Genomic DNA, 13407 nt, shown 5'->3' with positions numbered 1-13407 from the left:
ATGATATGACTAAGGGTTCAGAAATGATAAATAAGTTAACTTTCCTTCCAGGAAACAAAGATGTCGTATACATGTTGCATATGATGATGATATAAATTTTAAAGTATTAAATACATGTCTTTCATAAATTCTAACCTCTCTTACTCCGATTAATTTTAAGATTGAAACATATTTCGTGGAGATATAAAACCTAAAGACTTATTGGTAGTTTAAGCTGTTGCCAATAAAGCGGACATTTGGAGTTCTATCAAAACGAACAACATAAAAGAAATATGCCCACTTACTAAGCGAAAACACTGTAGTCTTACACTAAGAACTTACAACTGAAATTAAACAAAAGATATGTAAACAACCCCAAGAGAGAGAATTTATAAAGTAACAATAGGACATGCTGCTACGCAACAATATGTAAACAATCTCACGAGAAACAGTTTACAGAGCAACAATAAGACATGCTACTACACAACAATATGTAAACATTCTCACGTGAAAGAGTTCATAAAGTAACAGCTTGGCATGCTGCTACACAATAATACGTAAACAATCTCACGAAAAACATTTAAAAAGTAACAACAGGAAACGCTGCTACACAGCAATATGTAGATCACCTCATGAGAAACAGTTTACAAAGTAACAAGAGGACATGCTGCAACACAACAATGATACAAGAAAATTCTCACATTGAACAATATTTTGAAATGAATTGCGTTCTTGTTAATTTTGTTTAACATAATTTTAATACTATTCTATTGTTTGTTGGTTTATTTGATAAATATTAGTTTGTTTATTTTATAAGGTGTATACAGTCTATGTTCATTAATACGTTGTAGGACTAAGTTCACAGTCGACGATGCAACTGAAATTCCTAAATTAACATAACCTATGACTATGTTTCAAGTAACCTTCTGACAGAATTTCGTTGCTAATCAATTGGTTAAAGTATCTGAATAGACGCCATAACTCTCACTTCTAACACTGAATAAATTTTCTAACACTAAACTGACACACTTAGACATTACTCAGTAATTTCTCACTAGCTTATTGCTGCAACACTGATTCTAATATTCATATTGTATGTTGTTTTCTTTCACTTCATCAAACCTCTCTATTATTATATTATCATAACTAGAAGCACTTCACTCTAGCAAACTAAATTATAATCTTAAAAATTTATTATAAAACAGTAAATAAACATTAAAGAGCAGTTTTCTAAATAATTATTATTATTTGGGGAGATTTAAATAAATTAGTTGTTGTTGTTTTTTGTAATATAAACATTTCACACGTCCATTTTAGATACTTATGATTTCACACAAAGAGATAAAAACAACCAGTCGTTTCATAAAATAGGTATAAAAGCAAACAATTTATTATTTGTAGTAATAACAATCTAAATAGATAACGACAATCATGACAGACATTGTTTTATTAGTTTTAGTGAATTCTGTCAATAATGTAAAACACAATAAAGTATTTGTTCTGCATTTCACTGTTTATAAATTTGTTTAACTTATCAATGTTTTCTTACTTTATACATCAAGTGAATTCGTACCAGTCGACCATTTACTGAATCACTGATAGAATATAATTTTATTATTATAATTTTAACTTGAGTGCTACAGAATATATTTTTGCACATCTGTGTTAATTTTTTCTATATGTTATGGTTTAAGAATAGAAATAATCAAAGCTAATAAAATTACTGAAAATTTACACTCTATAGAAAACGAATCGTGGGAAAATATTGGATTTTCATGAAGGAACTCATGTCCCTTTTGGTCACATAAATAACAATTTCATCCGAGATAAAAAGATAAAGTTAAGAACTAAAAGTGGTGTCTACACAGATGATTCATCGACAATGTCAATATTGATTGTAGAAAAACTAAAATAACCAAATAGGAAAATGTTTTTTTTTCTCACTATTGAACAGTCACTTTCCCATAGAAGTTAATTTATTGTTGCTTTAGACAAATACGTTAAACATTCTATATGGCCCACTAGGAGTTAGAATGTAAGCTGTGATGTTACAATAGTTCAGAGTTCACATCTTAAGTTTGTTCTTGTTCTAAACAAATAAAATAGGTGTCTGAAGTAATAACCTGTCTTTTTAGAATAAAGCATTTTTCCTGATAAGAACATGTGGTTTTGTTCTGTTTTCTGAAAACTGAGCATGTCTTGTGTGACGAAGATTCAAACCCGCGGCCCTCAGATCACTAGTCGAGCACCTTAAGCACCAGGCCAGCTAAAACAATAAAATATATTGAATCTACTTAAATGATAAAATTCAGAGTTTGATCCCTGTGGTGGGCAGCGTAAAGGTGAGTTCATTGTGTGTTTTTTTTCTGTGTCCGAAAAGTTACAGCTGAGCCACTATAAAAACAGAAAGAAGTTTCACATGATTTCTGAACAACATTAAAAAGCTTACTTGTAATTATAGACGCTACTTCACTAATTAACTTTAAAATTAACTGTTTCTTTTATAGTTTAACTTTTTTTAGTGTAAAGTTTTACAATGGACTGCTTCGAGAAATCAGACCTTTGGTTTTAGCGTTGTAAGTCCGTAAATTAAAGAAACAATATTTCAATTCTTCAGTGAAGGATACATAATTTCTACCATCTTAAGAAGTTACGGCGACATCTAGTAGATGTAAAGATAAGTTAATGTTGTTATAAATATTTTCTCGATGTACAGCAATATGATTTTTCATTATGATGGCATTTGGTGTGTTAGATACATTTACTTGTAATATTCATTGAGAAAAAAATCAAAATTGCAACTTTCAAATGTTTGGTTTTATTTTGTTTTAATGTTTGTGTTATCTTCAAACTAATACAATATAAACTTCAAATTAATACAATATAAACTTCAAACTAAGCAGACTTAATTAACATTTTTAAAATTTTCTACACAATATTTGTTTCCTGTTAGAAAAAATTGTATTATAAGTAGAAATGAGAGATTATTCAGGGTTAGTAATTATGTTTTTTGTGTTAATTGGAAAGGTTATCTTCCATTGTTAACCACCGGTTTATTGTTTCAACTAAAAATGTTTGTCTTCTTGAGTGTAAACAAGCGGATGAGTGTTTTGACTAGAGAGTGCTTTTTACAATGTTTTTACGAACACTCGCTGTTATAAAGAACTAACAAACAAAGAGATTTGTGTTTTAATTACGAAATGTTACCTCTGTAATCAGAAACCGTGCATGTGCTTAGATGGTTATCTGTAGTTAAATACACAGCTACGCGATGGGCTATCGGTGCTCTGCCCACCAAAGCTATCGAAAAAACTCGACTTTTATTGCTATATCGGCCCGGCATGGTCTAGCGCGTTAAGGCGTGCACTTCGTAATCTGAGGGTCGCGGGTTCGCGCCCGAGTCGCGCCAAACATGCTCGCCCTCCCAGCGGTGGGGGCGTTATAATGTGACGGTCAATCCCACTATTCGTTGGTAAAATAGTAGCCCAAGAGTTGGCGGTGGGTGGTGATGACTAGCTGCCTTCCCTCTAGTCTTACACTACTAAATTAGGGACGGCTAGCACAGATAGCCTTCGAGTAGCTTTGTGCGAAATTCCAAAACAAATTTATTGTTTTAAGCCTACTGACTTAGCGATGAGCTGCTGGGCGACGTGTGCTTTGAATATCTCGCTATTCATAAGGATATCTCAATATAAAATGTCCAATCTCAGATGAAACAACAATTTTCACTATTCATGTAATCCAATAAAAATAAATAATGAATATATGAAAATCTATGTGTTTATAATAAGCAGCAATTAACTATTATATTATGTAGATTGCGTTATCAAATTCCAGTTACCATACAATTCTTACTAGTTTTGGGCAATGTGCTATAGTATGTTTGTTTATTTGGAATTTTGCGCAGAGCTACACCAGGGCTATCTGCGCTAGGCGTCCCTCATTTTGCAGTTTAAGACTAAAGGGATGGCAGCTTGTCATCACCACCCACCTCAAACTCTTGGGCTACTCTTTTACCAACGATTAGTGGAATTGAACGAAACATTATAATATCCCCACGGCAGAAAAGTGTAGCATGTTTGGAGTAACGAGAATTTGAACCCGCAACTCTCAGATTTAAAATGGAGCCCTTTAAACACGTGGCCTTGCCAGGCCTATTCAAAACTAATAAGCCCGACTCACTAGAGACAATTTCACTCAATAGCAAGTTTGAAAATAAGAAAATTTGTGTTTATTGGATTGTATTATTGCTATTATTTATGCTGTATATTCTAAATTATTGTTAAATTATTTGAAACACGTTTACAGTATAAACAGGTTGAACATAGTGTTTATGTATTTTTCTTCTTGGATATTTTACAGTTTACTTTGTATTAGCTTTGTTTTCCTTAAACAGAATTTTTGTGACGTCATCAATACGTTACAATTTTTTAAACTAAGCACATGCTCGTAGGTTATTTTGTTTTTCACCAGCCACATTGATATATAATAGATAAGGCATTTATATACTGGGTGGACTGTTATAATAGATAAGGCATTTATATACTGGGTGGGCTCTTGTTATAGACTATAGAATGGAACAATAACGAGCATGTGGCTGATACTGTGATTAACATTTATAAATTCGTTCATTAGAACAGGATATTTTCGTGTGTGTTATAAACCAGTTTTTACGAGTGCTAGTATAACACAAGAATTATCTTCTATTTTCCAACATTCAAGAATAACCGGCAGTATTATATGTCCTAATATTTTAATTGTTCTGTTTTCGATGGTGGTTGGATTAACTTTATGTTTCTCCCTGTAATTCTTTATTGTGCAGTTTAAACACTTGTTGAACTTCCATACAGTAGTTACTAAATTCATCGTTAGAGGAAGCCACAAACGTCCCATTTCAGTTCTAGACTTTGCATAAAACACCTTGAACTTCGTAAACAAAGTTTGGAAAACATTAACCGATCGTTATAGGAAATGACAATTATTACGATAGTTCATACTGTGATTAGTTGTCATTCACTTAACTAGATAGTGCCACACTATTGCAAAGCTTACACAAGAACATACAAGTTGTCAAACTCTGCACATAAGTAGTTGTAGTAAAGGAGTTGATTTCAATCACAAATACAGAGTATGGAATACGACTTAACAAATGTGCAGGAATCAAAGTTTTGGCTGGTCATGGATATATTCTGTGTGAAAAGTTATGGGAAGACTTCGTGTTTGATTAGGATCTTCACTGTTAGTAACAGAAATGGGCGAATTAGAAAACCGAAGTTCTCCCAAGAATGATGTAATGTATCTTAAGATGTATTCCACAAGACAGATGATGGTAGAGAACAGATCTTGTCAAAGACCTTGTTGTAAATACAAGTGTGTGAATGTTACTCCAAAATCGAGAATAGTTTGTTAAACGAAAAGATTGAAATAGGCATTGGATCAGAAATAGCAGAATGTGAATAAATTGAAACATATTGATATACGAGGTATGTTCAAAAAATACGCGGACTGACGTCATAAAACAAAATGTACTTTATTTAGAAGTTACAGGTCTGGGACCCCTTCAAAGTACTCTCCTCCCCAATGCACACACTTATCCCAACGGTGTTTCCACTTGTTGAAACAGTCCTGGTACACTTCTTTTGTAATGTCCTCCAGCTCCTTCGTCGCATTTGCCTTAATCTCGGGAATCGTCTCAAATCTTCTTCCTTTCAAGGGTCTTTTGAGTTTGGGGAACAAGAAAAAATCGCAAGGAGCAAGGTCAGGTGAGTAGGGGTGGTGGGGAAGAACAGTGATCGAGTGTTTGGCCAAAAACTCACGAGTTCTGAGGGCTGAATTTCGCAGCAACGCGGTGCATCTTCAATTTTTCGGTCAAAATCTCGTAACAAGATCCAACTGATATCCCACACTTTTCAGCAAGCTCCCTGACAGTCAGACGTCGATTTGCCCGCACCATGGTGTTGGTTGTGTCGACGTGCGGGTCGTCAGTTGACGCGGAAGAACGTCCAGGACGCTCATCATCTTCAATGGACTGTCGACCATCCTTAAAACGTTCATGCCACTTGAAACATGCCGTACGCTTCATAGCAACATCACCGTAAGCCGTGTTAAGCATAGCAAAAGTTTCAGTCGCAGATTTTCCAAGTTTAACACAAAATTTCACAGCAAGTTGTTGCTCCTTCAGGTCATTCATTCTGAAATCCGCCAAACGAAAAAATCGCACTTCACTTAAAACCGCGTAGCTAATACACAAATAAAGATATCTGCAATCGGGAAATGGCGTCGTAATCAGCTGATCTGTGCAAACCTAGCGACACCAAGCGGATTTCCCTGGAACCAACTGGAGCCGCGCAATTCAAACAGTCCGCGTATTTTTTGAACAGCCCTCGTAGATGAATCAATCCATTGTTGTATTGTTTGGCAGCAATAAACATTGTTCTGTAGTGTAGAGGAGATCAATATTATTGTTAATATACAACATTCATAGTGAAATATGGTGGGAGATCAGGACAAGAATACGCTGCATCAACCATCAGAGCGGTGACACAAAATTGATGGCATCTCAACTGCTGACTAGCACAGGAGGTTCTCAGCGACCCTCAAGAACACGGGAAGAAATTCGTCTTTCAGCAACACAATCCAACAGCAAATGTGGTAAAACGACATCTTGACAGTAAAGAAACTGATGAAACACAGCCATTTCTTGGCTCACACAAAGCAAATAACTCACGTGCAAAATAATAGAACTGTGATTTTTGTCTTAGAGAAAAGCCAAATTGGGCTATCTGCTCTAGTCACTACGGGTAATCGAGTACTAAATATTAGCATTTTAAGTTCGTTGTCCCAATAATAGTGTATTCTGCAACTTATTCACATTTTGTAGTTTTTTAATGACATTTTGGGTGATTAATAAATTAACCATTCAGCTGTCGTTACTCGTCGTTTGTATCTTTTTAGTGTACGTTGTTTGTAGGTTCACATAAATATTTCCATTTCTGTACATGCCTCAGGAAGAGATACACCTTCAACACATAACACTTTACAGTCCAACTTCCAATACAAGTGTCAAATTTACAATTGTCCTTGTTATTATATATTAGTATCAGCCCTGTAACGTTCTCTAAACACTACATTCTCTATCTAGTCCATAAGAAAAATATTCAAACCACGCTGTGTCTGTCAGATACATTTTCGACGACGCGTTTTGTTCAATCCAGAGCTCATTATGCTGACTGATACATAAGAAACACAGCATTAATCAAAACGCCATTTATGTCAGTAACAGATGTCAAAGTGTGTACGTTTTTCACAAGCTGGAAAAAAATAACCATACTTGTTATAAGACCAGTGTTTGTTTGTAACGTGTATGACAAGTGTATGGTGGTTATAACAGTATTATTATATAGATTGTAATATTTTTAAGGTAGTATATTAAGAATTTAGTGTTTTAAAATGTAATAGGCCTAATACTAATGTATTATGACTAATACAATAGTAGTTATTCTTCTATAGCTTGTAAAATGTGTATTCATCATATCAATGTGTTAAATGCAGTCAATGTCCATCAAGTAGTTTCACATTAGATTTTACAGTTCGACTACCTAGAAACGTGTCAAGTTAGGTCAAAGTTCATCCAGTAGTTTCACATTAGATTTTATTGTTCGACTGTCTAGAAACTTGTCAAGTTAGGTCAAAGTTCATCCAGTAGTTTCACATTAGATTTTATTGTTCGACTGTCTAGAAACTTGTTAAGTTAGGTCCAATTTCTGATGACAAGAAACCCTCTTGAAGTAAAAATGTATTCTCAAGATGGCTGGTATGGGTATTAACACTTTAATTAAAATAAAGTACAGAACAACGTTTGGACCTTCTTAGGTCATTATCATGTTAACAAAAAGAGTTTGTAACTGACCGTTGCCAAGTGCATGTCTTAGGGACGAGAGTATAAACGAGTACGGGATTGTAGGGGGCGTTGCAGTTGGATGTTAGGTTATTAGTTAGTTTAGGAACAAAGGTTTTCCTTTATATTAGTTTCATTTTGGTTTTAGTTGTTCTATAAGTAGGGTTTCTTTGATTTTACGTTTGTTTATATTTGTTTTCCTACTTATTATCTGGGTGTTTCGTATGGTTATGTTGTGTTTATTTGCTTGTAGTGTTCGAAAACGTGTGAAGGTGACTTTTTATGTTCTTTGAATCTGGTTTCAATTTTTCTGCTTGTTTCTCCAATATAGAAGTCGTGTCAGTTATCGCATTGTATATTATAAATAATGTTGGTGTGGTGATAAAACTTTGTAGAATGAACGGCAACTGCCTGTTGTGGAGACACAAGTGTAGTGGACGACGTTTCGAAAGTCTTCCGCCTTTCGTCTTCAGGAATACTCTGGCAAAACAATGTATCAAAGAATGTTGGTGTTGTGTTTGTCAGCGTAGTTTTTACACAGTGTGGACTTCAGTTTTGTACCTGGTTTTTGAATAAATTTGATGTTTACTGGAATGTTTATAAGATTTTCCAAATGTTGATTATTTTAGCGCTAATATCGGGAACACATAGTGTGCAGCAGTATAAGGTTTTGTAGTTTGTTGTTTCTTTGAATTTGTTATTGTTTGTTGTTGACTGTGTTGTTGGTCTAGGTGTGTGTATATGTCTAATGTTTTCATCTATCTTTAAAGGAAATTTGTTGATGTTGATAAAGTGTTGTTTTATTTTGTTGATTTCATCGTTAATTTTATCAGGTGAACATAGTTTTGTGGCTGTGTTTATTTGGTTTATTAATATGTTGAGTTTTTGTTTTGTTTCATGCGCTGTGTCCCATTGAATGTATAATTCAGCATGGGTGATTTTTCTGTGGACTTCTGTTTTAAATTGTGTATTGATTCTCGTGATCTTGAGGCTGAGAACTGCTAGTTGGTTAATTTTTTCCTACTTACAGGTGAACTTAATGTTCGGGTGTATAGAGTTAACGTGACTGGAAAACTAAATGTGTGTTCTTTAGATGTGAATCCAGCAAAAATTGTATCGTCAACATATGTGTACCAGTGTAGTGGTGGGTGTAAGGCTGAATTGGTCGTTTGAGATTCAATCTGTGTCATAAAAATGTTGGCTGGTTCTGATGACACGGGATTGCCCACACTTAAGCCATTTATTTGTAGGTTGTTTTGGTCATTGAATATAACGTTAGTTTTGGTGCTACTGAATTCTATAAAGGTTGCTAATTGGTTTCTATGGATGTGTAACAATGAGTTGGGGTCGTGGATATAAGGTTCTAAATTTATCTTGCAGGGTTCGGTAGTTGGGACTTCTGTGAAGAGGAAGATTACATAAAAACTGGCCATTAATGCATTATGGTTCAGTGTTTCTATTAAGTAGAGGACAATTTAAGGTGATCGCAACAGGGAAAAACGAACGGAAAGTCCACCTGAAGAAAAGTCCAAAGAATGACCAGAAGACAGATAATATAGGTGTAAACGAAAGAGATATTTTGTGCTGCATTTGGATCCGACCTAAAGATGGAATTAGTTATTTCATTTTTATAACATATTATCATACTTTTTAACCTTTAGAGCCAGTACGTGACTGCTCTGGCGTCTGTTATTTAAACGCATTTTCAACCTATTTATAACTTCCTTTGCCATAGGCTTCCCACAGAACGTAATAAAATGATTATTCTATTGATAATTTTACTTGTGAGATCGATGTGATATTCATTTGTGTCTTGATGGAATATATTGTGATGTACTTATGCGGGGTATCTCACGTATCAAATTAATCACTTTTTCTGGGATTTTCAGAAGTGTGACATCATTAGTTTGACGCTCTGAGAAATTGAAATTCCCTCTGGCGTTTTAATTCATAATAAAGATGAGAAGAACTCAACTGCTAAATGAAGATATAATTTCCAGAAAAACCTGAAACTAACTTATTAATAACACAACAAAAGTTATTAATAAATGCATAAGACATAGAAACTTTAATCAAAAAATCAAAGGATTATTTCAAACCACGTCCGGTGGCTCAACCGTAACGCTACAATTTGAGGTTTGATCCCAGCGTTCGGCAAGCCAAAGATAGACGACTGTTCAACTTTAAGGTCCACGAAAACAAGCAAACAAACTATTTGGTATCTAGATAAGGATAATAATTACAATTAATAAAAATGTTTGTTTGTAATTATGCTACACAATCTATACTCTGCCCCCCATGGGTATCGAAACCTGGTTTTTAGCGATGTGAGTCCGTAGACATCTCGGTGTCCCACTGGAGAGCAATAGAAAAGATACTGACAGTAATACAAACTAACTTTCAAGTAAACAGGTTGTCGTACTCGGTTTTACTGTTAACGACACAACAATACTTACAAGTGTACAATTTGTTGTACTTAGTTATAGTATTTACGAAAATACAATACTTTCAAGTGCACACGGTTTGTTTTACATAGTTATTCTGTTGATGAGACGAAAATACTTTCAAGTATGCAGTTTGTTGTACTTAGTTATACTATTAACGTCAGAACAATACTTTCAAGTATACAGTTTGTTGTACTTAGTTATACTATTAACGTCAGAACAATACTTTCAAGTATACAGTTTGTTGTACTTAGTTATACTATTAACGTCAGAACAATACTTTCAAGTATACACAGTTTACTGTACATAATAAAACTTTTAATGACACAACAATACTTTCAATAATACACAGTTTGTTATATTTAGTTTTAATATTAACGAGGCAACAATATTTTCAATCATACACAGTTTGTTGTACTTAGTATTCGTATTAACGATATGACAATACTTTCAGTTGTACTTAGTTATACTAGTCACGAGACGAAAATACTTCAAGTACGCAGTTTGTTGTATTTAGTTATACTGTTAACGACATCACAAAACATTCAAATATAAACAGTTTTCTATACTGAGTTATATTATTAACTATACAACAATAATTTCAAGTGTGCACGGTTTGTTTTAATTGTGTATACAATTAAGGACCCGACAATACTTTCAAGTATACAATTTGTTGTACTTAGTTATACTATCTATGATATAACAATACTTTCAAATGTACAGATTTTATTTTACTTCGTTATACTATTAACGACACAACCATAATGTTAAGGGTATACAGTAAGTTGTATTTACTTAAACTATTAACGACTCAACAATACTTTCAATTATACACAGTTTGTAGTACTTAGTTGTACTTTGTTTTAATATTAACGACTCAACAATACTTTCAATTATACATAGTTTGTAGTACTTAGTTGTACTTTGTTTTAATATTAACGACTCAACAATACTTTCAATTATACATAGTTTGTAGTACTTAGTTGTACTTTGTTTTAATATTAACGACTCAACAATACTTTCAATTATACATAGTTTGTAGTACTTAGTTGTACTTTGTTTTAATATTAACGACTCAACAATACTTTCAATTATACATAGTTTGTAGTACTTAGTTGTACTTTGTTTTAATATTAACGACTCAACAATACTTTCAATTATACATAGTTTGTAGTACTTAGTTGTACTTTGTTTTAATATTAACGACTCAACAATACTTTCAATTATACATAGTTTGTAGTACTTAGTTGTACTTTGTTTTAATATTAACGACTAAACAATACTTTCAATTATACATAGTTTGTAGTACTTAGTTGTACTTTGTTTTAATATTAACGACTCAACAATACTTTCAATTATACATAGTTTGTAGTACTTAGTTGTACTTTGTTTTAATATTAACGACTCAACAATACTTTCAATTATACATAGTTTGTAGTACTTAGTTGTTCTTTGTTTTAATATTAACGACTCAACAATACTTTCAATTATACATAGTTTGTAGTACTTAGTTGTACTTTGTTTTAATATTAACGACTCAACAATACTTTCAATTATACATAGTTTGTAGTACTTAGTTGTACTTTGTTTTAATATTAACGACTCAACAATACTTTCAATTATACATAGTTTGTAGTACTTAGTTGTACTTTGTTTTAATATTAACAACTCAACAATACTTTCAATTATACATAGTTTGTAGTACTTAGTTGTACTTTGTTTTAATATTAACGATTCAACATTACTTTCAATTATACATAGTTTGTAGTACTTAGTTGTACTTTGTTTTAATATTAACGACTCAACAATACTTTCAATTATACGTAGTTTGTAGTACTTAGTTGTACTTTGTTTTAATAATAACGACTCAACAATACTTTCAATTATATATAGTTTGTAGTACTTAGTTGTACATTGTTTTAATATTAACGAGACCAAAATACATTCAATTATACATAGTTTGTAGTACTTAGTTGTACTTTGTTTTAATATTAACGACTAAACAATACTTTCATTTACACATAGTTTGTAGTAATTAGTTGTACTTTGTTTTAATATTAACGACTCAACAATACTTTCAATTATACATAGTTTGTAGTACTTAGTTGTACTTTGTTTTAATATTAACGACTCAACAATACTTTCAATTATACATAGTTTGTAGTACTTAGTTGTACTTTGTTTTAATATTAACGACTCAACAATACTTTCAATTATACATAGTTTGTAGTACTTAGTTGTACTTTGTTTTAATATTAACGACTCAACAATACTTTCAATTATACATAGTTTGTAGTACTTAGTTGTACTTTGTTTTAATATTAACGACTCAACAATACTTTCAATTATACATAGTTTGTAGTACCTAGTTGTACTTTGTTTTAATATTATCGACTCAACAATACTTTCAATTATACACAGTTTGTAGTACTTAGTTGTACTTTGTTTTAATATTAACGACTCAACAATACTTTCAATTATACATAGTTTGTAGTACTTAGTTGTACTTTGTTTTAATATTAACGACTCAACAATACTTTCAATTATACATAGTTTGTAGTACTTATTTGTACTTTGTTTTAATATTAAAGACTCAACAATACTTTCAATTATACACAGTTTGTAGTACTTAGTTGTACTTTGTTTTAATATTAACGACTCAACAATACTTTCAATTATACATAATTTGTAGTACTTAGTTGTACTTTGTTTTAATATTAACGACTCAACAATACTTTCAATTATATATAGTTTTAGTACTTAGTTGTACTTTGTTTTAATATTAACGACTCAACAATACTTTCAATTATACATAGTTTGTAGTACTTAGTTGTACTTTGTTTTAATATTAACGACTCAACAATACTTTCAATTATACATAGTTTGTAGTACTTAGTTGTACTTTATTTTAATATTAACGACTCAACAATACTTTCAATTACACATAGTTTGTAGTACTTAGTTGTACTTTGTTTTAATATTAACGACTCAACAATACTTTCAATTATACATAGTTTGTAGTACTTAGTTGTACTTTGTTTTAATATTAACGACTCAACAATACTTTCAATTATACATAGTTTGTAG

This window comes from Tachypleus tridentatus, chromosome 8 (genome assembly GCF_004210375.1).
Source record: "Tachypleus tridentatus isolate NWPU-2018 chromosome 8, ASM421037v1, whole genome shotgun sequence".
Lineage (NCBI taxonomy): Eukaryota > Metazoa > Arthropoda > Merostomata > Xiphosura > Limulidae > Tachypleus > Tachypleus tridentatus.
This window is presented reverse-complemented; position numbering follows the sequence as displayed.